The sequence below is a fragment of the Leopardus geoffroyi genome, chromosome A2 (genome assembly GCF_018350155.1).
Source record: "Leopardus geoffroyi isolate Oge1 chromosome A2, O.geoffroyi_Oge1_pat1.0, whole genome shotgun sequence".
Taxonomy (NCBI): domain Eukaryota; kingdom Metazoa; phylum Chordata; class Mammalia; order Carnivora; family Felidae; genus Leopardus; species Leopardus geoffroyi.
Window position 1 is genome coordinate 132,722,371 of NC_059331.1, and position 23,375 is coordinate 132,745,745.

Genomic DNA, 23,375 nt, shown 5'->3' on the forward strand with positions numbered 1-23,375 from the left:
ATAACACTCTGGTTCCCAGCTTGCCTTGACTACTGCTTTCTTGCCAGAAGAGAAAATAAAGAACAATTAAGGACAGAGAGAGCAGAAAGGGTCTCACAAGACTGACAGATGGGATCACCTGTGCAATCCAGACATGAGTTTAAATAGTTTTTTCCATGGGACTCAGGTGAACCCTGTGATGATCCAGTGGTTTCCATATGAAGGCAAGAGAATTCTGGTCTTGGGACAGGTTTGTACATAAGGACTTCATTTACCATTTTTCCCTTCGTTAACAGGGAGCTGGAAAATTGTTGCTGACTAGAACAATTAAAATTGGAGGGAAATGACATGACTTTCTGTCCTGTGTCTTTAAAGGACGTGTCATAGGCCTCACCTTTCATATCACATGCATTCTAGAAAAGAAAGCAACTTTTATAGTATAAAATGTAATTCCTTCCCTCTCACTGTCAGTAAATGCTGAGATTTCTCATCGTTAAAGAAATAGTCAGTATTCCTAAAGTCATATATCCATCTCAAAAATGGTAATACTTCATTAAAAAGACAACTGCAAAAAGATTATTCTAGAGCTTTGTTATTCTGTAAATGGGCATCCTACTCATGAGTGATTTGACAAAAGACAAGTGGTTGATATTAACTAGTTAGAATTTTTTTTTAATTCTCTAAATTACAATACAGTATACTTTTAGAATGGTGAAGAGAAACTTGCCCTCAATTCATTTTATAAAGAATATTTTTTGTCACCATGCATTGCTGGATATATGCATATATTCCATACTTCTAATGTTTTCCTATGACTGAGCGAGATGTAGTTTAAGTGCATCCCATTGGAATGAATTAATTTGAACCATTAGTGCATTCTGCTATAGATATCCTGACATTTACTTTGATCTTATACCAAAACCCTGGTTTTCCATTATGTTTTTGTGTAAGCATCTTACATGGAACCTGACTAAAGCTATTAAGGTAAGGGCTGAAACAACATATCTTAGAGTTATTGAATTGAAATTTTATCTCCTCTATAAAACTTAATCAGCTAAATGAAATGTGAGGCAGATTGCTCACTGTTCAACTTCACCCTATAATGCAGTTCTCATATTTGAGGGGAAATCACAATACTAAATCCTATGCACAGTGTAAATCTTCATTTCTCATAACCTTAACAATATTGTCTCCATCTTTATTTAAGTACAGCCCATATTTTTCTAGGTTTTTAAGTCGCTGTCCAGTATAGGGCAGGTGTTTTTGCTAGTCATGTTCTAAACATACTGAGTATAATATTTAATAAAATAAAATCTATTTTGTTTATTTAAAAAGTACTTTAATTTTATGAATATAATCCATCAAATAAGAAACATTTTCCATGAAGAGGGTAAGACGTAGAGTGAAAAGAAGTAGGAAACTAGAAAAGTGAATAAAGATTCATGTTGTGAAAAATAACTTTGCTTTGAATGCCTTGATCTTTAAACCGGCATATGGCCCAAGAGAACAGGAGTCCTGAAAGGAAATGTTTATGATCCAGGTGATATATTAACTATGGTGAGATGAGATAGATTGAAGCATTCTGAGTCCTGGAATTAGGTGCCCTGTTCCTGAACTATGGTGGAATGTATAGAATGAAAAGTGATAAGAGAAAATCTCCATGGGTCTTTCATGTTTCTCTCTGTCTTGGGAGCAAAGCCTTTTGTTCTAAGACTGAATTTTTAAGGATGTTTGTATAGAAACAGGCTTGTAAGATAGAAATGTCATTTCTCTCCAGAGGAAGAGGCAGATTTGCTTACTGTCCAGTATAATAAAGATAATGTCTCCCTCCAAGGCATATTCGGGTGTGCCTACTGCCCATTATAAAAGATTTGGGTTCCCAGGTTCAGAGTTCATCTCCTAGAGCACAACCTGCTGCATATGCAGTTATCATCTAACCCTCTTTATTTGCTCTGGGAGAACTTGGTCTCAGTTCCTCAACACAATATATGTTGACTTCCATGCTGGTTGCTGTGCTATGAATAATGAAGTTCTTTGGGTTGGAAAAAGGAGTCTCACATCTATGACGAGCACCCATAAAATTGTGGCAGGCTAACACGTTAGCTCCCAAGTAGAGTAAAGTCTCAGACCCATCACAGATCTCAACAGTTTGGTGGTGGGATACTGACAAAGATATACTTTCTGGAAGAGGAAAAGTTAGGGCCTTTTGGGGAAATTAGTGGTATTTGAGAGAAACCCCTAGGAATTTTACCTATAGTAAACATAGCAACCAAATTGTATGGCCAGCCTGGCAGTAAATGGTCCTCTGTTTTTCTTACCTCTTAATGAGGAAGTATTAGGGAGTTGTTTGTAGGCCAAATGCAAGGAAGTAGTCTCACAGACACATGAATGGTGGCCTGATTGTTGCTAACTCTTCTCCTATGTTGAAGGGGGAGGATTCCTTGACAATACCGCAGTCAGTCTTAGGTCAACCCCATTGAAAAAACTAGCAACTAATACTATGAGTCATCCCAAGTAAATAGAATTTCCAACCCATTTCAGATAATAACTAAAGAATGTCCACTCCACTTGGCTGAAAGAAGGATAATCCATGAATAGTATGGGCAGGATCTAGGCAAATTATAGAACATTGGCTGGTTTACTAAAGAGATGAAGGGATGAGAAGCCAGACACTTCCTGCTTGTTAAGAAAAAATGGCAACAACTGGGCAGTTTCATGGCTCAGTCTCTCCATAGTTTAGCATGACTAACTTAGTTCCATTCAGAGATGACAGTAAAAGGTCACAAGGTTTTGTTTTGTTTTGTTTTGTTTTTGTTTTTTTGTTTTATTTTGCAGTGGGTCATGACTGCACTAAGGGAAATTAGGCCCTCCCAGGGAGATTTCCTGGACACATAAATTCCCTTGAGAAGCCACAGGTGAGATATTGACTGGACTTTGGACTCTTACTTCCCTCATTGGGCTAACAATACCAAAGGAGTTTACTTGCTGGAGAATGAAAAATTGACCCAAAGAATTTTAGATAAATTTTTGTAGTCAGCCCTGACACCACAGAATACTCCCTAGCCTTTCTACTGAAACTGGGTGTAAACCTAAGGTATACTATTTTGGCCATGGGATAGCAAATGATACAGATTAAGATAGATTCCATTTAAAAGGATGACTATTGGGGCGCCTGGGTGGCACAGTCGGTTAAGCGTCTGACTTCAGCCAGGTCACGATCTCGCGGTCTGTGAGTTCGAGCCCCGCGTCAGGCTCTGGGCTGATGGCTCAGAGCCTGGAGCCTGTTTCGGATTCTGTGTCTCCCTCTCTCTCTGCCCCTCCCCCGTTCATGCTGTGTCTCTCTCTGTCCCAAAAATAAATAAACGTTGGAAAAAAAAAAAAAAAAGGATGACTATTGCTCAGGGGTGCCTGAGTGGCTCAGTCAGTAAAACGTCTGACTTCACCTCAGGTCATGATCTTGCAGTTTGTGGGTTCGTCGGGCTCTGTGCTGACAGCTCAGAGCCTGGGGCCTGCTTTGGATTCTGTGTCTCCCTCTCTCTGTGCCCCTCCCCTACTTGCACTGTCTCTCTCTTGCTCTCTCTCTCAAAATAAAATAAAATAAAATAAAATAAAATAAAATAAAATAAAAACATTAAAAAATTAAAAAAAAAAAGATGACTATTGCTCAAATCAATCCCAAGTGAATCAAAGTGTACAAACCTGAAAGCAACGATCTCAAAGCAGTGTGCTTAGGGCTACCGAATCAGAGGGTCCCCAAAGCTAAAGTATGTGTATAAATGACGATAAACCTGGTTGATAAAGGCCTTTGGTGAACCACTAACATGGAAATTTTGTTTGGTTGAGCCATGAAAAACCACTGTGTCACTGGAGACCTACGGTAAGTGTGCCTTACTTAATAGCACAAGAGTACTCTCACCTTCTGCATTTCCTTTCCCTCCCTCCCTCACTAGCCTGATCTTAGCTGCTTTACAAAGAAAGATAATTAGGGAGAAAAGCTAAAGTTTCCTTGTTCCCAAGGGGGACTGAAGTCCATACCTATTCATCCTAGTAACATGCAGAACTTTGGAGAGGGTAAGGACCTAAATTTTTATAGCTCTGTTAGGTAGAGGCAGAAAGTTACTGTCCTATATGATCCTAGGGTGAGGAAAGGGATGCCCAAATTCAACTGACAGGGTTTGGGAAAGGTTTGCAGTGGAGAAAGGAAGTTAAAATGAACTTGTGGATTGGACTCTTTGGGTTATTTCAGTGTACTATATTGTTGTGGCTTCCCTTGCTTGAATATATCATTGATATTAATGTTTCACATGCTTGTGCTATGAATGTTCATAAAGTCCTGGGGGGATTTTTCTGATCAGTAAGAGCACATCTGGAAGAATGCTAGTGGGAAACATAAAATTCTTCCTATCATCTCTTTCTGACATCTCTGCAGCCTAAAATAAAGCTACTGACTATGTGCCCTGAGTGGTGCCCTGAATTCACAGAGTTTCCCCTAAATATCTGGGTCTAGTTCATTGATGGTTCAGATTAAGCAGAAACCCAGCAGTGTCTACTGATCAGCTCTGGCTCCTCAACCTTAGTGCCGGCCATACAGAACCAAAAATGACTGGTTGTTCCTCTCTGTGGGCAGAGCTTAAGACACTTTCATAGCTTTAGCCTTTACTACCCTTGATGAACCTACTTATAGATTGAGTGAATCTTGGACTGTTGCCTAGATGTTTGTTCTGCTACTTGTAAAACTATAGTCTGGAAGATTGTAGGAATCTTTTTGACAGACTGGCTACAACTGGTCTTTGACCCCCCTCTTAGGGTTATCCATGGCACCTTACCACTATTGACACTTTTCACGTTATGAGGTTGCCTTTCCAGTCCAATCAGTCAACTCTGGCCACTAATAGGTGTCAGGCTTTCAGCTTTTCAGTTCATGTGCAGTTTGACAGTCATGCAGCTCTTATCACAAAATCCAGTGAATAAGGGGTGATAGCAAGGTTTTGGTTATCTTACATGTACTTGACCATTCACAATCCTCTGATATTATTGATTTTTAGAATGGCCTCATAAAACATTGACTTCAAAGCTCTCTGACTTTAACTCCCCACCTCATCCTGGTCCACACAGTTTAAGGACAATTTGGTCACTGAATATGGCTATCTACATAAATGTTCATTGTACTTTGGCTACTTCCTGGATAATTGTCATAATGATCAGGACAAAAGGGGGGTTACATAGATCTATTTTGCAAATTCATATTTCTGAGATATTCCTAGGCATAATGACTTTTTTTGTCCCTAAAAGCCACCTCAGGATGGCCTGATTGGTAACCCTCTTGGTGGCAGCCCAGCCAAAAGGGGACCTAATGAATTCTAACTTAATTTTGGTCAGCCACTTGGCTTATCTTATTGAATAACCATGGGCTTAGAACATAAGGATAATAACTACTTGGTCAAGTACAGTGCTTTAAGTTTCCTCCTACAATGGCCAATTTGTCAAAGTGGGGAGCATAAGGGTTTTGATAAGTTTTATAAAAATTCCCATGTCTATCTTTCACCTGATCCTTCTGTATGAGTAGGAGATGGTTAGAAAAAAGGTGAGGATATAGCTATACACAGATTTTGTGGTAGTTGAGGGAAAACAGCATCCCTGTTCTCTGGGGAAAGAACAGTTCAGACACCAAAAGGTATGAGGGAAAAAGAGCATTAATAAATTCTTTCTTTCATAATCACCCCTGCCACTTTATTCATGGGGTAAAATATCTTGTGTGGCTCTCCTAAGTTGTTGCAAACACTTTGAAAAACTGACTGCTAGATCTGCCATGCCCTGTCAGATGGGCCTGACCAAGATATGATTGCTCTTTCCTGGAACCCAGCTTAAAAAACTATGGAAAAGAACAGATTATGGTCCCACCTCAGCTACCAAGCACACAAAACATCCATCAACACCTCGAGGTACTTGCCTTTCTCCATTGTTGTAACTGTCAGTCATTCCATGGGACAGATAAGTGACACCTGGTTGGTGCTGTGGACAAATAGGGTGGGTCAGAAGAACTGCCTGAGAACTAGATTGAAAAATTCAAACAGAACCAGGAATTGTAAGGGTTACCAGCCAGTGGGAGTCCATATTTGATTACTGTCAAACTGGGCTCACAATTGATGTAAGTACTACTGATGGAGACTGACAATTAGAGATAACATGTTTTTTCCACGGGCACCACACACACCTCTGTGACTATACTCTCTGTGTTGAAACCAGACATTACCTTGCCTCCCTCCCCAAAATATGGTGACTTGTGCCTAAGGGGTGGTCCTAAGACCTTCAAATGTTTAAAGAAACACCACCAATAGATTATTTTGCCCTTAGATGACTTAAAGATCTCTCAAAATTAGCCATCCTTGATTACCTGGGGAAACTTCTGGAGGGATTAATGCTACATTATTGTGTGTGCCCTGGAGACACCTTTAATAGTCATCATCTAATTAAAAAAGCAGCATGAAATTTGTCACTGGCATCAGCTGAAATGATTAATCACACCACTGGTCAGGGCTGTTATAGAGGACAGATTTTGATCTAGATGTAGCCATATACCTGAATTAATGCTTTCAATCTAGTGAGAAAGTCAAAATAGAACCTTGAGAAAGCCACCTGGCTTTCTAAGGTAGATCATGATACTTTCATGGGATTTATTCAGCTGGTATGGTGTGGGATTTGGGGGGCTATGGTTAATGTCAATCCTGCAAGTTAGCCTCATCCTGCTGCTTAAAGTCCTATGGATATCGACCTGAATTAAATTCTGTCTGAGACAAATTGAAAGAATTTGGCCCCAGCCTCTGTTGGTCAGATCAGAGTGGCTGATGCAGTCACATACTCACGGGAATATTTGCCAGAAGCTAAAATGGTTTAGAAACAAAGGATGAATTTTGTAGGGAGACAGTTATCCCTGGGTCTCTCACATTTTTGCTTGTCTTGAAAAATGAGTCATTGACTGCCTTTTGCTCCAAACTATCATTTCAAGAACGTTTGTCTAGTGAACAGCTTTGAAAGATAGAGATAATGTCTCCATCTGGAGCAAAGAGCAAGCTTGCTTACAGTCTTGGACAATAGTATCTTTCTCCAGAACAAAGGACAAGCATCCTTGCTCTCCAGTATAATGTCTCCCTCCAAAGCCAAAAGCAGGCACATTTCTCAGTCATGTTAAAAGATCCAGACTCAATAATCTCAGGGTTTCTTCGCTCCCATGCAACCCTTTGCATGTTCAGGTGTCATATGGTCCTCTTTGTAACTACCCTGTGGACTTGGAGATAATTACATGAAAATATGAAGAGCTTTATGCACAAGGATGGTCTTTGGAACATTGTTTGTAATAGTAAAGATTAGAAATTTTATCATATATATATAATGCAAAATTGGTAGCTATTAATATGAGCTATTAAAATTTGCAGGCATTTTATTTGATATGTAACTATGCACAGAATAGTTAAGTGGTGCTATAAATGGTAAGAGATGAGGCTGAATAGGTAGGCAGAGGCCAGATTTAGAAGGAATTTAAAAAGGATATAGCAGGAAACTTCATTGAAGGGACTTAGATGATCATATTTTTGTAAAAACTCTGAAAGTATATACAGATGACATTGAAATCAGATCATTTAGGATGTCCTTACAATAATCTAGGCAAGAGATGGTAAGACACTGTAATATCACCTGGCAGTAATAATAGCAATGATGGGATGACTTCATGAGACACATCAAAGGGGAAATTCACAGGATTTGATGAATCATTGGATGACACTATGTGAGGCAGAGAAGAAAGGAGGCTGTGAATTAATGGAAGGTGTTAAAAATGACATCCAGGGCAATTGTGATTATCGTGAGAGATGGAATCTGGGAGAATGAGCTGGTCTAGTTTCAGTTACTGGGGAAAAACAGCCTTCCATAGGAACGTGTTGAATAAGCAGGTGGATATGTCCTCTAGTATTAAAGGTGAAGAGGGAGGGCTGTGGTGGAGGTGTAGGTTTGGGAGCTGTTGATAGAAAATATTTCAAATTATGGTACAGAATGAGGTTCCCCAGCGAGATCATATGAAATATTACAAAAATCCCCAAAATGGAAATGTACAAAACAACATTTTTTTTGTAGCCAATGAGATTTAGAGAACAAAAGGAGGGGTATTGAATCTAAAAAGTGAGTCTTAGAACGGATGATAGTCCTTAGAGAAATGAAGCCTCTCTTATTGGCACTCATTATCATCTTAAGTCATTGTTTCCATGGACATTTTGAAAAACTCAATGAGAGTACAAAGAGATTTATGGTGAAAAATTGTCAATGGGAAGTATAAATTATATATCTTTTTAATTCTCAAGATACAACACTTTTTCTTTTGTAACAAGAATACCAAAACAAAACTCTACATTATCTTTTTGGCTAGAAGAAATGTGTAGGAGAGAGTTATTCTCGGGATAATTGACTGAGGGAAGATGTATTTATCTTCCTAGAAAACGATGGCATAGATTTTTAAGTGTCTTGAAATTTGTCTGGTGGGAGGGGAAATCCACTGACCATGCCCATCAAGCCACAGATGAATGCTTTTAATTTAGCCACTCTGGTTCTCTCGGCCAGGTGGGAAGAGTAGGCTAGGAACACAGATGTGTGTAACATATCCCTATGTCAGCAGGGTGGGAGGGGGTGTCTCAAGATATATTTTATTTCCTCTTTAAAAATAAGGTTTTTTTCTTCTTTAAAAAATAATGATGGCCAGTAATAAAGAATATTCAAGAGAAGTGCCAACTATCATGATGGGTACCTTTGCCAATTCTTTGCCCTGCTAAAAACCTGAAAAAGAGTATTAAATTTGGTATAGAATTACAAAGACTGCTCCTTCAATTCAGGTGATTAGAAACATGGAAGGGAGTTCTTGAAAACACAACAAAGCATTAAAAAATTAATTACAAAATATCTGCCCTTTCATACTCTCTGCTTTTCCATCCTCAGCCCCCTTCCACGACCACCACTAGCATCTTGCAGAATTGAAAGTCAGAACAAAGGGGTGAGAAGAGACCAACAGAACACAAGACCTGACACGTCTGTGAAGAATGACAGGTAAAGGGGTTGCCTGTGTTATTTGGAGGAAGGTTCATTATAGGATGGTAATTAACATTATCCCTCACACCGGTAAGTAGAAGAAGAGGGGCATACAATTCCTCTGAATTATTTCATAGTCTACTAAGACTTATCCCTTCTGTGCCCTCCTGACAATTTGTGCAATGTTCCCAGATTCTCTCCTCATCAATTTTCTTCTTGTTTTTTTAAAGAGAGAAGCCCAAGTCATTTTCCAGAGCTAGTTCTTTGTGCTTACTATTGCAGATTGCCTTAAAAGGTATGTGCCGGGAGACTGTACATATTAAGGACAAGGGAGGCTCACCGTATAATCTATGCATCACATGAAGGATTTATAAAATAAGAGGCTATTTATAGATGATGATCTAAACTCTCATCACGTTCTTTTCCCTCCCAGAGAATCCCACTTGGATTTCTCTCCTTTTTTCCTTCCTTGCTAATTGAATCTTCCTTTTTTAATGTTTCTTTCCATTGTCTTTTCTTTGCTTCCTTTGAAGAGAAAGTTAGGTTTTTGTTCTTGTTTTATCCCTTTTTATCTTATTTTCTATTGAATAGATGGTCTGTTGTTTTGTATCTCACCACTAAGTTGGGAAATTCTCCACACCATTTATTTAATGAACTAATTACAATTCTTCTGACTTTAATTTGGTCAATTACAATTTATGTTTGGTTACCTCAAGTTCCTAGACTGACACAAATTGTGTCACTTCTAGCAGCTACAAATGCCATTGAAAATAAAAATTTGGTGTCGTTCCAATCAGTCAGCTCTCCCTTCTCCTTTTTAATTATTTATTTTATTTTTAAGGCTCAAACTTCTGTCATTATGAAGAGGGTTGTTCATTATTCCAAAAACTGCTAAGAACAGGATTGCTACCCAAGCAGAAGAGAATCTGTTTTAAGTGGTGAGACATTTGGGTTGATTGTGGAAGAAAAAGGTGCCTCATATTCTTCCTTCCCTAGTAGAAATGCTTCTTTTTAGAATTCTCAGACCTGGTCCTTATTCACATTATTCTCAAAATAGAATGTAGTGACATTTATAAAAGGATGAATAAATCCTACTTTGTTGCTTTACACCTAAATACTTCAAAATTTAAACACTTCATGAAAAAAAGATTAAAAGTGTATCTATTAACGCTAATGTACTTACTTTAGTGGATTCCAGGCTGTAGGATGTTAAAACAATAAGATTAAGTGTTGAAAGAGTCATTCTAAATATTTATTTAGCCCCATCTACCTATATCACTGTAATTGATGTTTCTCTGAGATACAAAGAAAGCACATTTCAATTTGATTCAACAAATATTTATTAAATTACTATTATTGCCAAGACACCGTGCTAAGTACTGCATGGAATACAAATATAGCAAATGTAGTCTGGTAAAGGCTGGAGTTCAGTTCTGTTTATCTCAGACAAGATTTATTGAGCACCTAGGTACCATGCAAAGTATTGAAAAATACGATACGTTTTCTGTAGGCAAAGAAATGTATAGCCTGGCAAGTTGGGGTTGATGAATCCTTAAAATTCAATGTAAAATTGTGTGGGTCAGTGGTGTGTGTGTGTGTGTGTGTGTGTGTGTGTGCACATTCGTATTTTTTCTGAGAAGAAGGATACTATCTTCTGGATTCTCAAAAAGTTCAGTGACATCCCAAAATATTAAAAGTCATGTGTGCAGTACAGAGTAGATTCTCAGTGCTGTAAGAGAGATCCAAACAAAGGACTATTTCGGACCCTGGTTCTTCAGTTGCCCACATGGTGCTTGGAAATGGGCTATGTGCTGAGATGACCACTAGCAGAGGATTTTACAGAGAAAAGGAAAAAGGTCCTCAGAACCAGAAGGAAATTTTAAACGTTACTGCTAAATAGAGGGATATTAAATGTTACAGGAGAGAAGGGAATCGTCAGTAAATCCTGGAACAGAGGCAGCAGGCTTTTGGATCCCTGAAGAAATACAGCTCTAAGGAGCCATGGAGGACATGTAGGGCTTAAGTAATTACAAACAGAGGACAGTGCATGTCTGGTTTGGGAGATGGCCTTAACAAAGCTACAGTTCAAGGAGTAAGCAGGAAATGGACAGTGATTCTTTCCTTGATGTTTCTGGATGCACCCTGAACTGATGGAATCCTGGATCCAGACTCTTTGGAGTCCAGTTGTCCTTCAACTTGGCTTTAACAGTTGCCACACCTGTTATACCACTGCTGGCTGAGCCAAAAAGTAGAGATTTTTGTGTGCATAAATACACACAAAAATTCTGTTTGTATACAGAAACATGCAGACATGTTAGTGTCATATATATATATACACATATATATGTATATATATATATACATGTGTATATGTATATATATGAGCGAATATATATATATGAGTGAATATGTATATATGAGTGAATATATATATACATATATATTCATCTCTTACACAGCTTTTCTGATCACCATTCATTAACATATTTTTGAAGAGCTTACCTTTTGCTAAGTCTTGTGTGAGAACTGAAAAAGAAAACTAGCTCCCATGATCAAGGAGCAAATGCTCATCATGTGAAGAGAGAGAGGGAAAGTATTGCAGCAAGAAAAGCACAAATAAAGGCAGAGAGGCAGGTCACCTTATGCCTCTTCCTGGAAATGGCAAGTATTTAATTTGAACTGTTGTTGAAAGCAGAACCCATCAAAGACTGAATTTGATGAAGTAAGACCTCACGGAATACAGTGTATATCATGTTCAGAAGCTCAGGTTTTAGATACCAGGGAACCTTTAAGAGAGTTTAAGCAGAGGAGCAATATAATTAGATTTAGATTTTAGACAATCTCTCTGGCAGCAGTGTGGACAGTAAGACTGAAGATCAGGACAAATTTGCACAGTATTACAACAGATTAAGAGATAGAAGATGTCACATAGATGAGAAAATGTTACAAAGTGAAATCAGTGAGAATTGGTCCTTTATAAGATGTGGGGAATGAAGGAAAGGGAGGAATCTAGGATAACTACTAGGTTTACAGTGTGGGTGACTGAATAGAGGATAGTTGTACTCAACAAAGCAGAGAACACAAAGGCAGGGAAGGTATTAGCCAAATTATGATCAAATTACTTGAGACAGGTTGAGTGTGAGGAATCTGAGGAGGTAACGCAGTGATCGCTTTTATAAAATGAAGCTTGAAAAAGACCTCCAGATCAGGCCTTAGCAAACTGGGCCCAGCAAGCCCTATGTGGCCTATTACCTGTTTTTGTACATCCTGTGAGCTAACACTAGTTTTGCCGTATTTAAATGGTTGAAGAAAATCAAAACAAGAAAAATATGTTGTATTAACTTGCAGGGCTGCAATTAAAAAGTACCACAGACTAGGTAGTTTAAATAACAGAAATTTATTTTCTCACCACTCTGGAGACTAGAAGTCTGAGGTGTCTGCAAGGTGATGGAGGGTTGGTTTGTTCTGAGGCCTCGCAGATGGCTGTCTTCTCCCTGAATCTTCACGTGGTCTTCCTTTTGTATCTCTCTATCCCAATTTCCTCTTTTTAGAAGGGTACCGGTCATAATGCATCAGGGCTCACCATAATGACCTCATTTTCATTGAATTGCCTCTTTAAAGACTCAATTTCCACATTCAGCCACATCCTGATGTACTAGGAGCTAGGACTTCAACATAAAAATTTGGGGGAACACAATTCAGCCCCTAACATATGTCATCACATGTGAAATTTGCATGAAATTCAAATTCCAGGGTTTTATTGGAACACAGCCATGCTCATTTGTTCATGTCTTATCTATGGCTGTGTCTGTGCTACAACAGCAGAGTTGGGTAGTTTTGACAGAGACTGTATGGACTGCCAGACTTAAATTGTCTACTATTTGGCCCTTTCAGAAAAAGTTTGCCATCCTCTACTCTACATAAAAGATGGGTTGGTAGCCACAGTTTAGGGCTTGTGATAGGAGTGATAAGATTACTAAGGGGGAATGAGTTGTGTGAAAAGAAAGAGGGAAGAGCACCCCTTAGGACATAAACAGGTCAGAGAAGGAAGAGGAAAAGAAGCTTCCAAGGTAATTGGGGACAAGAATGAGCACAGCTGTCAGAGAGAAAGAGGAGCTGAACTGTGCATGTTGTGTTTCACAAAAGAGGAAGCAGCGAAGAAGACATCCATGTGGCTAACAGACACATGAAAAAAATGCTCAACATCACTCATCATCAGGGAAATACAAACCAAAACCATGATGGTACACCACCTTACACCTGTCAGAATGGCTAAATTAAAAACACAGGAAATAACGGGTGTTGGCAAGGATGCAGAGAAAAGGGAACCCTCTTGCACTGCTGGTGGGAATGCAAACTGGTACAGCTGCTCTGGAAAACAGTATGGAGCTTCCTGAAAAAGTTAAAAAGAGAACTACCCTATAATCCAGCAATTGTAGTGCTAGGTATTTATCCAAAGGATACAAAAATGCTGATTCGAAGGGGTACATGCACCCTGCCATTTATAGCAGCATTAGCAAAAATAGCAAAACTATGGAAATTGCCCAAACGTTCACTGACTGATGAATTGATAAAAAAGATGTAGTATGTGTATATGTAGATAGATAGATAGATAGATAGATAGATAGATATACAATGGAATATTACTTAGCCATCAAAAAATGAAATCTTGCCATTTGCAATGATGTGGATAGAGCTAGAGTGTATTATGCTAAATGAAGTAAGTCAGTCTGAGAAAGACAAATACCATATGATTTCACTCATTTGTGGAATTTAACAAACAAACACATGAATATATGGGAAGAAGGGGAAAAAAAAGAGGGAAAAAAATAAGACACTCATAAAAATAGAGAACAAACTGAGGGGTTGATGGAGGAAGTGGGGAGGAGAATGGGCCAGATGAGTGATGGGTACTAAGGAGGGCACTTGTTATGATGAGCACTGGTTGTTTATGTAAGTGGTGAATCACTGAATTCTACTCCTGAAACCAATATTGCACTGTAGGTTAACATAAATAAATAAATAAATAAATAAATAAATAAATAAATAAGGCAATGAGCCACAAGGGTTCTAATGTGATAGAAGCCAGCATTTCACATAGGAGGAGCTGGTAAATTAAAGCAAACACTATAAAGATGTGAAAATAATAAACATCAAAAAATGGCTTTTAGGTTTATTAGTGATCTATTTGCTTTGAAAATGTAATATATATAAATAAATACTTTATTTTAATATTATTACTATTTTAATATTTTTATATTTTTGAATAAAGCATTAATATATATTAATGATATATAATGTAACTTATATATTTAATTTTATAAAATAAATTTTATAAATGTTTAAAAAATGTATCACTGAAGTTTTGCCTTTCATATGAATTGCAGAATGTTCCCAAGAAAATAATCAAGTGTCTAAACTGTAAGTATTTATATTTTGAAAACATTTCTTGTGAAATTGTCTCTAGAATAATACTTTAATCAGTGAGTAGTGTGAGGTAAAAAGAACAATTTCAAATGCATTTTAAAACCATATTTGGTACACATTTTCTTTATTTTTATTATTATTATTTTTTTACTTATAAGCAACCAAAATTTATTTCTTGCAGTTCTGGAGGATGGAAGTCCAAGATCAGGATACCGGAGTGGTGGGGTTCCAGTGAGGGCCCTCTTCTGGGTTGCAGACAGCTAACTTCTTGTATCCTCAAGTGGTAGAAAGAGCTGGCTCTCTGGCCTCTTATAAAGGCACTAATTCCATTCATGATGGCCACCGCCTCATGACCGAATTACCTCCCAAAGGCCCCACTTCTAAACCCTATCACACTGGGGTTAGATATTATCCTATGAATTTTGGAGCGAGGGGCCACAGATATTCAGTCCACAACAGTAATTCTTGGAAGTTTAAACAAGATAGTTTTAGCTAATTTATAAAACTCTAGGTCTCTTAAAAAGTCAGGAAGAAATTAAGACATATTTTTTGAAATTATTTCTTCTCTTTGCTCCTCATTAAGTTGCTTTCTTCTCTTCTTCATCCACTCCTCTGCCCTTATTTTTGTCGATGTTGTAAAATTCAACTTTTACCACTAACTAAATCCATTAGGAGTTGAAAAGGCATCCCAGCTGTTGGATTCTTTTTTTTTTTTTTTTGATGTTTACTTATTTTTGAGAGAGAGACAGAGCGCGAGTGGGGCAGGGACAGAGAGAGAGGGAAACACAGAATTCAAGGCAGGCTTCCAGCTCCAAACTGTTAGCTCGGAGCCTGACACAGGTCTCGAACTCACAAACCATGAGATCATGACCTGAGCTGAAGTTGGATGCTCAACTGGCTGAGCCACTCAGGTGCCCCTGGGTACATACTTTAAAGGGCAAGATGTGTAGATATTTCTGCCTTGTCACATTTACCAGAAAAATACCAGACTTCCATTTCACTTCATGCTGAGAAAATCGTTGTAGTTTGTATTTTATCCCTTCAATGTTACTATCACATCCTTACTTAGTCCTTCTTAAAACAAACCAATCTCATATAAAGAGTGGATCTTACTATAAACTTCCATATTTTGTACTATTTCATATTTTATGCCTTGAATGAAGTTATTCAAAAAGAATGTCGCTGAGAATTTTATCACTAATAAAGAAGGGCATTTGAATAGAAAACAGCCATACCCATGAACTAGTGGTTTAAATATTATGATTAGATTAAAACGGATGCACCCTTTGTATGCATTAATTAATGAGACTAGTGCCAAGGACCTATTTATGCTTATAAGCATCACTTACTATCAACAAGAAATAAACTCAAACATAAATTCAGACCACAGGAGCATGAGCATTTCACAAAAGTACTAAAGAAAGAACTGTCACTAAAATTTAATACAGTAAAGACAAATACATCATGGACATAGAGAATGACTATTGTTGTTTTTTTTTTTTTTCAGTGTAATTTTATTACTAATATATTCCCTGCACCTCTTATATTTACTCTTGAAAATTATTTTCCTCTATTATTTTTTATTTGGTTTATTTGGTTATTATCTTTAAATCTGCTTATTTTCCAAAAGATTTTCAAGCCTTTCTGTATTTCTTGGCATATAATTTATGTATTTCCTAACCAATGTTATTTATTTTCTAGTATTTTGCTTCTTAGGAAAAAAAATGTATTTTGAAGGCAAAGATAGAAAATATTCCAGAGAACACATCCATCTGGAGTAAGTACTTTCATGCACATTCTAATATTTGTATTGGGCTGAATTTCTAATTACTTTATCATTTCAGGAACAATGTAACAGAGTGGTCTGCACACACACAAAAAAGTATTTCCATTTGGAAGACCCAATGCTCTATTTAGAAATGGCTCCTGCCTATTAAAGTACTAGAAATAGATTTTTCATTAGATTATTTAAATAAATAAATCCAAATGCTAATGTGCTTGGTGTTTGTAGCTAACATAAAAGCATTATTATAATTGCTAAGATAAATACTTCTTCAGCCATATTCTTGTTGTACTTAATGACTGTCTCCTTCATAGGAAAACGCTTGATTTCAAAGCAAAAATTTTACATTTTTTAATCCTGTAATATCAAGATAAATTTCCTATTTAATGTCTTGACATTAATTTTACCATGTGGATTAGTTTTAGTATCAATCCTTTAAAATGTGTTCTCAGTGAAAACTGTTTCCTAGAAAATGAGATTATCATCTCTTTGGTCCTAGACAATTGTGTTAAATGGATACACTGTTGATACAACTTTTAGTTGCGTTTTACTTTCAGGGGGAAAAATACTCCTAGCTGTAGAGGGACCAAAAAAAAATGTGGTTAAAATAGTCTTAATACTGTCCTTCCACTCTAATTATTTCAGTGTTTTGATTTTTGAAATGCTATGCTTTGTTTTCTTAGAATGTGGGTACAGATATTGAATCCAGCATACACTAAAATCCCCAAAAGGAAAGCAAACATTTTATGAGAACATAGTGATTCTTCATCCAACCAAAATTTACAGACTGTGTGCTCAGCTTAGAAAGCATTAGTCAAGACTGAACTCAAACTTCCCTGTGGGAAGCGACAGCTAGTCACTATCAATTTATACTCCTAACTCATTAGGTAGAGGGGAGAATGTAAGCCTAACTTTTGCCCAAAGTGCAGCAGGGAGAACAGCTGTAGTCTTCAGCCTACTTTCCAGTTAATCAAGGGTTAAGTCCAGAAACCCTGGAAAAAGACTAAGTAATCTGACTTTTTAACAAGTATCTTTACCATTTGCCAAAGTTTTTCAGAAATAAAACTTGTCAGTTTCTACATGTATTACTCATTTCTTTCTTTCCTTATTCCTTTTGTGTAAATCATAATCTAGAATTCAACAACGTCTTGTGAGTTATGTATTTTTGGTTGATTTGTTTGCTTATTCTCTAACTGTACCCCATCCGTCAACACTCCACACACACATGCTACACTAAGACTGCCAGGTAGCCAAGCAGAAGAAAAAAAGAAAGAAAGAAAGAAAGAAAGAAAGAAAGAAAGAAAGAAAGAAAGAAAGAAAGAGAAAGAAAACAGTCTCAGAAACTTGTTTCCTAAGTTAAGCAATATTTTCAACTTTCCTAAAGATGTTTTCTTTCATCACTTTTTGATGAAAATACCATATGTCCCCATGGCTCACATAATAGAAAATGTAATCATATACATCTGGGCAAGGTGAAGAATGCCAAGGCTGACCCAGGAGCCAAATTATGTTACCTTAATCTTCCACACTTAGTTCAGGAAAAAATGTTAAAACTTAATAGGGTCTGGAAGCACTAAAATGGTTCTATTTCATAGAATTTGGATTTGTAATTTTAAAACTTTTTCCAGTTTTTAAAAAGCTACCAATTAAGCTGCTAAAATTCAGAGGGTTTGTGCTTCAATATAACCTCCCCCCCCACCCATAATTTAATTTTCATCTGAGCAGTCAAGAAATATATACACAGGACCTGGGTGAATTATGAGCTCTGCCCTTTTTTTTCTTTTTCCCATTTACAGCCTCCACACTTTTCATCTTCCCCAACCCTATTCTTCCCCAACCCTGTACTTCCCCAACTCTATCCCTAAATTCCTTTCTGCTGCTGATAATCTTTTCCATTTTGATATAATTGCATACTAACTGGGTCCCCTAAAATTCCAAAGGCATTGTCACATGATACTAAATATAAAGGACTTGATAGACTGTGAACAAAGCCATTTCTCTCCCTAAGTATACTCCAGTTATCATCTTTATCTCTAAAATGAAGTTTCTGTCTATATTGGTTATTGAGTCACAGGAGAATGGCTAGATGGATTTGGAAGGTGTGTTTGGGATGGTACAAACAAAATTATTATGGAGTATCATGGCCAATGGTGGTGATAAAGGGCATCCCAAAGAGTAGGCAGTCTTCTACAGTTGGCAGCTGAAAGTAGGGCCTTTAAGGCTGCTATGCAAAAAGAAAAAAAACAACAGTGACTTCAACAGTGAACCTCGAGAACCAGGGGTTGACTTGCAATTGGGCTGTTTCTCTTGGGCTCATTCCCATAAGTGAGCAGTAGCAGGGACTTTTATATTTAAAGAAAGATTTTGAGGGGGCACCTGAGTGGCTCAGTCAGTTGAGCATCTGAGCCCCTTTTTAAAGTTTTTATTTATTTTGAGAGAGGGAAAGAGAGAGTGAGGGAGAGAGCAAGTGAGCAGGGAAAGGGCAGAGAGAGAGAGGGAGAGAGAGAATCCCAAGAAGGTTCCGTGCTGTCAGCATGGAGCCTAGAGCATCCAACTCTTGATTTTGGCTCAGGTCATGATCCCAGAGACATGAGATTCTACCCTGTGTCGGGATCCACTCTGCGAGTGGAGCCTGCTTAAGATTCTCTCTCTCCTAAGGGCATCTGGGGGGCTCAGTTGGTTGAGCATCCGACTTCAGCCTCAGGTCATGGTCTCGCAGTTTGTGACTTTGAGTCCTGCATCAGGCTCTGTGCTAACAAACATCTCAGAGCCAGGAGGCTGCTTCAGATTCTGTGTCTCTCTCTCTCTCTCTCACTTTCTCTCTCCCCCTCCCCTGCTCATGCTCTGTCTCTCTCTGTCTCTCAAAAATAAATAAATGTCAAAAAAAAAGAAGATTCTCTCTCTCCCTTTTCCCCTCTCCCCCTCTTGCTTGCTCTTTATCTCTCTCTAAAATAAATTTTTAAAAAAATTTAAAAGATAGGTTTTGATTCTTCCATGCAATTTTGGAGTTGTATATGAACAGCTGGTATATGACAATACTATAGTAATTTCTTAGAAAATTATTTATACTTTAATATCTTAAAAATTATATTAAAGTTACTTATTTTGCTATATATAGTAAATTGGAAGAAATAATTACAATGTGATCCTTGACTTCAAATAGCTGACAGTCTTGTGTATTTGCCTCCTGCAATGCATGATGACGAGAAGAGGTTTAGACAGTGTACTAGGTCAACATTGAGCAAAGCTTACTAGTCTTGACTGGGCACATAGAAAAGCTTTATTAAGGTATCTGCCTTCATATATAAAACGTTACATTTTAATTTTAAAAATATTTCACAGAGTAGCAATTCATGCCATCGGAAGTTTGGAAAATTTTTGACAACACAAAAAATCTGAGTATATACCTTCAAATTTATTTTGTTTGGACCAAAACATTAATCAGTGAAGTTTTACACAAAGACTATGTGATATTACCATTTTTTCTTTCTTCCTCCCATTTCACATCTCCTCTCCCTTGTAATCTCCAACACTGCCGAGGCTCCTGTTCCCAAAATTCCCTTGCACTTGGTCACCATCTCCAAACTGAAGGAAAGGGCAGGACTCTTCAGGGAGAAAATGGACAACAATGACATTTAGGGGTCAAAAAGCTTACCTGAAAAGGTGGCTTTGGATCAGACCATGAAAAGCACTGTCTGCCATATGTGGGGGAATGAATCTTACTTAACTCTGTAGGTGTTTCATTGAAGAGCTTTAAGCAAGACACGGACAAGACCAGATCTGCATTTCAGAAATATGATTGTAACAGCACAGAGATAGGAGAATAATTTCATTAAAGCACAAGAGAAGCTAAAAGTTCTGGAGGGCTGATCTAGAAGGATTTCATTGTTACCTCTTGGCATTAAAGAAGCTGTATTAGTTTGCTAGGGCTGCCATAACAAAGTACCACAAACTGAGTGACTTAAACAACAAAAACTTATTGTTTCAAATTTCTGAAGTCTGATATCAAGTTGTTGTCAGTGCCAGTTCCTTTTGAGGGCCATGAGGGAAAGATCTGATCCAGGGCTCTGCCCTAGTTTTATGTTTGCATAGTTCTCGCTGTATGTCTCTATTCAAATTTTCCCTTCTTAAAAGAACATCCATCCTATCGGATTAGAGTCTATCCCATGGCCTCATTTTTAACTTGATTCCTCTGTAAAGATTCTATCTCCAATAAGGTCGTATTCTGAGGTACTAAGGCTTAGGATTTCAACATATGAATTTGAGGGGATACAATTCAACCCATGACAGAGACCAATAGACAAGGATTAAATAATTTGTTTGCAATCATAGGGTTGATCAGGATTAAAATCTAGATCTTTTAACTCTTAGCTCAGGATTCTATCTACTATACTAGAGGTGATGCAAGAAAGCACTCTGTTGCCAGCTAGCATTGTGGTTTCAATAAGATAACTTCTAAAGTGCTGATATTGCCCATAAAGAATTAGTTATTCACAAAGGGATTGACTAATGTCTTGAAAAAATTTTAAATGAGAGTCCTGATTTTAGCAACCAAATTGATTTTTTAATAGAATTTAGAAAGCAGAGTTGATCTTCTTAAAGCAAATATCATGAGGTAATTCAAAGTACTACACGCAAGCCCTCGCTCATGCAGTATTATTCAGCATCGTCCAGTGATACTTTCATACAAATCCCAGGATCACAGTTTGTGAAAAAATTAGATGGGATAGCTTGTTTTTACTGGTTAAGACTCCACTTTTCTTTTATATGCAATAAGAAGATAGCATTTTTTTTTTTGTTCATAATAATGTTATAAAGCTTACATTCAGAACAAACTAGGACAAAGGACTAAGTGGAGACAATATGGAGCCCAAGCTTGGGAACAAATGTCGAATTTTTTCCCTGATATTATGTCAGCTCATATGATGATTATATAGGATTTATATGAGTGGTGCTCTTATGCTTTAAATCATTCAACAGATAGTTACAACCACAGATAATTCAAATTATTCATTATACTAAATCATTGTACCATCAAATGGAAATTTGTTTAGCACTACTAAAAAAAAAAGTTTATTTGCTGAAGAGGTAGAACAGTTTTATTAATTATCAGAATTTTGTTATGCCACAGCCATTTATCCTTTGTTTATTTTGCTAAGAGACAGTATAGAATAACATCTGACAAATAACATTTGAGATGTCCCTCAAAGATCTTGGAAATAAGTGAACTTGTCCACAGAGAAGTAAATTTTAAAAGCAACAAGTAATAAATTGGTAAAGATATAAGCAGTCACTGGAAAGAGACAGGATGACTGATAGGCCATACAACCAGGCTTACTCCAGTCTGATTATACACATGTGCATTGCACATACACGTACACACACACACACACACACACACACACACACAAAAGTAATATGTCCATCAACAAGGAAACTCATCAGCACAGAAATAGAAAGAGAGTTATATAGGCTGCTGCTAGAAGTGCCCATTCAAACACTCTGGTAGAGAAAGAGCCCTTAGCCATCAGGTATCTTCAATCCAAATGGCAAGGCTATTCCTCCAGTGTAGATGGATAGAGGTGGTGATAGCTGATGAACTTTACTGATTTCAGTGCCATTGGCAAACCCCTTACTTCGTGAGAGGGGAGTGTTAAGACACCTTAGTATGAAGCAATTCCATATTTTTTTTTAAATTTTTTTTTCAACGTTTATTTATTTTTTTGGGACAGAGAGAGACAGAGCATGAACGGGGGAGGGGCAGAGAGAGAGGGAGACACAGAATCGGAAACAGGCTCCAGGCTCTGAGCCATCAGCCCAGAGCCTGACGCGGGGCTCGAACTCCCGGACCGCGAGATCGTGACCTGGCTGAAGTCGGACGCTTAACCGACTGCGCCACCCAGGCGCCCCAGCAATTCCATATTTAATTCATTTAACTCTTTTTGTTCAGATTCTACTCTGAAATAGCATCTTCTTGATTATGATTTAGTTTTAACTATAGAGCTTGATTATAGAGAGAGAATACAATACTAGAATACAATTGAGTATTCTAGTCCCATATGATTGTCCCCATTCTAACTGCAAATTAATACATTGACAACCTGGCATTAGTCCCTCAAACTTTTATGCATCCCGGTTATTCTACAGAATTTTCTTAAAGCTATGTTTAGGATAATGTTACAACCTTCAAAGAAAATGGGCAACTTAATCTTGACTTTATCAGGTTCTTTCTGGCTCCAGGAGGCTTTCCCTTAGATGACAACAGTATCCCGTATTTCTCTTTTCTGATTCATTTCTACTTTAGGCAGTAAGAAAATGTTCTCACCACTGTTTCTATGAAGTTTTTCTCTTCCCCTATTCTTAAGCAAGAGAAACATGTCTAATTGGCCTAATGTCAACCATATACATTATCTAAGTCAAAAATCATTCTCTTTAAAACACATACAAATTGTTACTTTTAAGAACTTAAAAGATTTCATTCAATTAACACTGAATCAGTTTCATCGTAGAACTAATATTGTACCCTATGAGAAATACAATTTGCATTCCATTAGTTCATATTCTTAAAATGCTTCAAATGGAAATGTCTTTGAGTGTTAAGTATTTTAGCCTCCTGAAGGCTTGTTATTTATCATTAATGTTTCATCAAGAAATGACTTTTTTATAACCTAGTTTTAGAATTCCATCAATAAGTACAAAGCTTCACAATAGGTCCTTGAACCTCCATTCTCAATAATAAGTAACAATTATCTCTGTGTTTTATACACATTATATGGAATTAGAGCCCCCTGTAGAGACATTAGATTAGGAATTATGAAACCAATGTGGCATGCAGTCATTGTCCTGATATTTTCAAACCATCAACAAAGAATGGAAAAAGGGGCATCTGGGCCCTGACCTACCATGTGGGACCATATTATGCAGCAGGGTATCTCTATGAGAGTCACTAACTAGACTGCCTGTGTAAAGTTAGATAAGGGGTAAGCTTTATGCTGAGAAACTCCATAAATAATTATGCAGTTCACCAAGCAAGGTAACACTGCACCCTGCGGGGTCTGAATCAGATGACTCGGTATGTGAAGAAAAATATTTGTATTTAACTGGAATTTAATTTAGT

The 23,375-nt window shown here is 37.4% G+C and overlaps 2 long non-coding RNA genes across 3 annotated transcripts in view; one reads left to right on the forward strand and one right to left on the reverse strand.

The window, feature by feature from the left end:
- LOC123606732 overlaps window positions 1-23,375 on the forward strand; it is a 190,822-nt gene that overhangs the window by 147,743 nt on the left and 19,704 nt on the right. For both annotated transcript variants that reach the window (XR_006716472.1, XR_006716471.1), the window contains exons 4-7: window positions 8,959-9,066; window positions 9,279-9,343; window positions 14,436-14,469; window positions 16,177-16,252. This is a non-coding gene — a long non-coding RNA (uncharacterized LOC123606732). The remainder of the gene's footprint in view (window positions 1-8,958; window positions 9,067-9,278; window positions 9,344-14,435; window positions 14,470-16,176; window positions 16,253-23,375) is intronic.
- LOC123606733 overlaps window positions 1-23,375 on the reverse strand; it is a 79,582-nt gene that overhangs the window by 24,500 nt on the left and 31,707 nt on the right. The gene's annotated exons all lie outside the window — the stretch shown is intronic.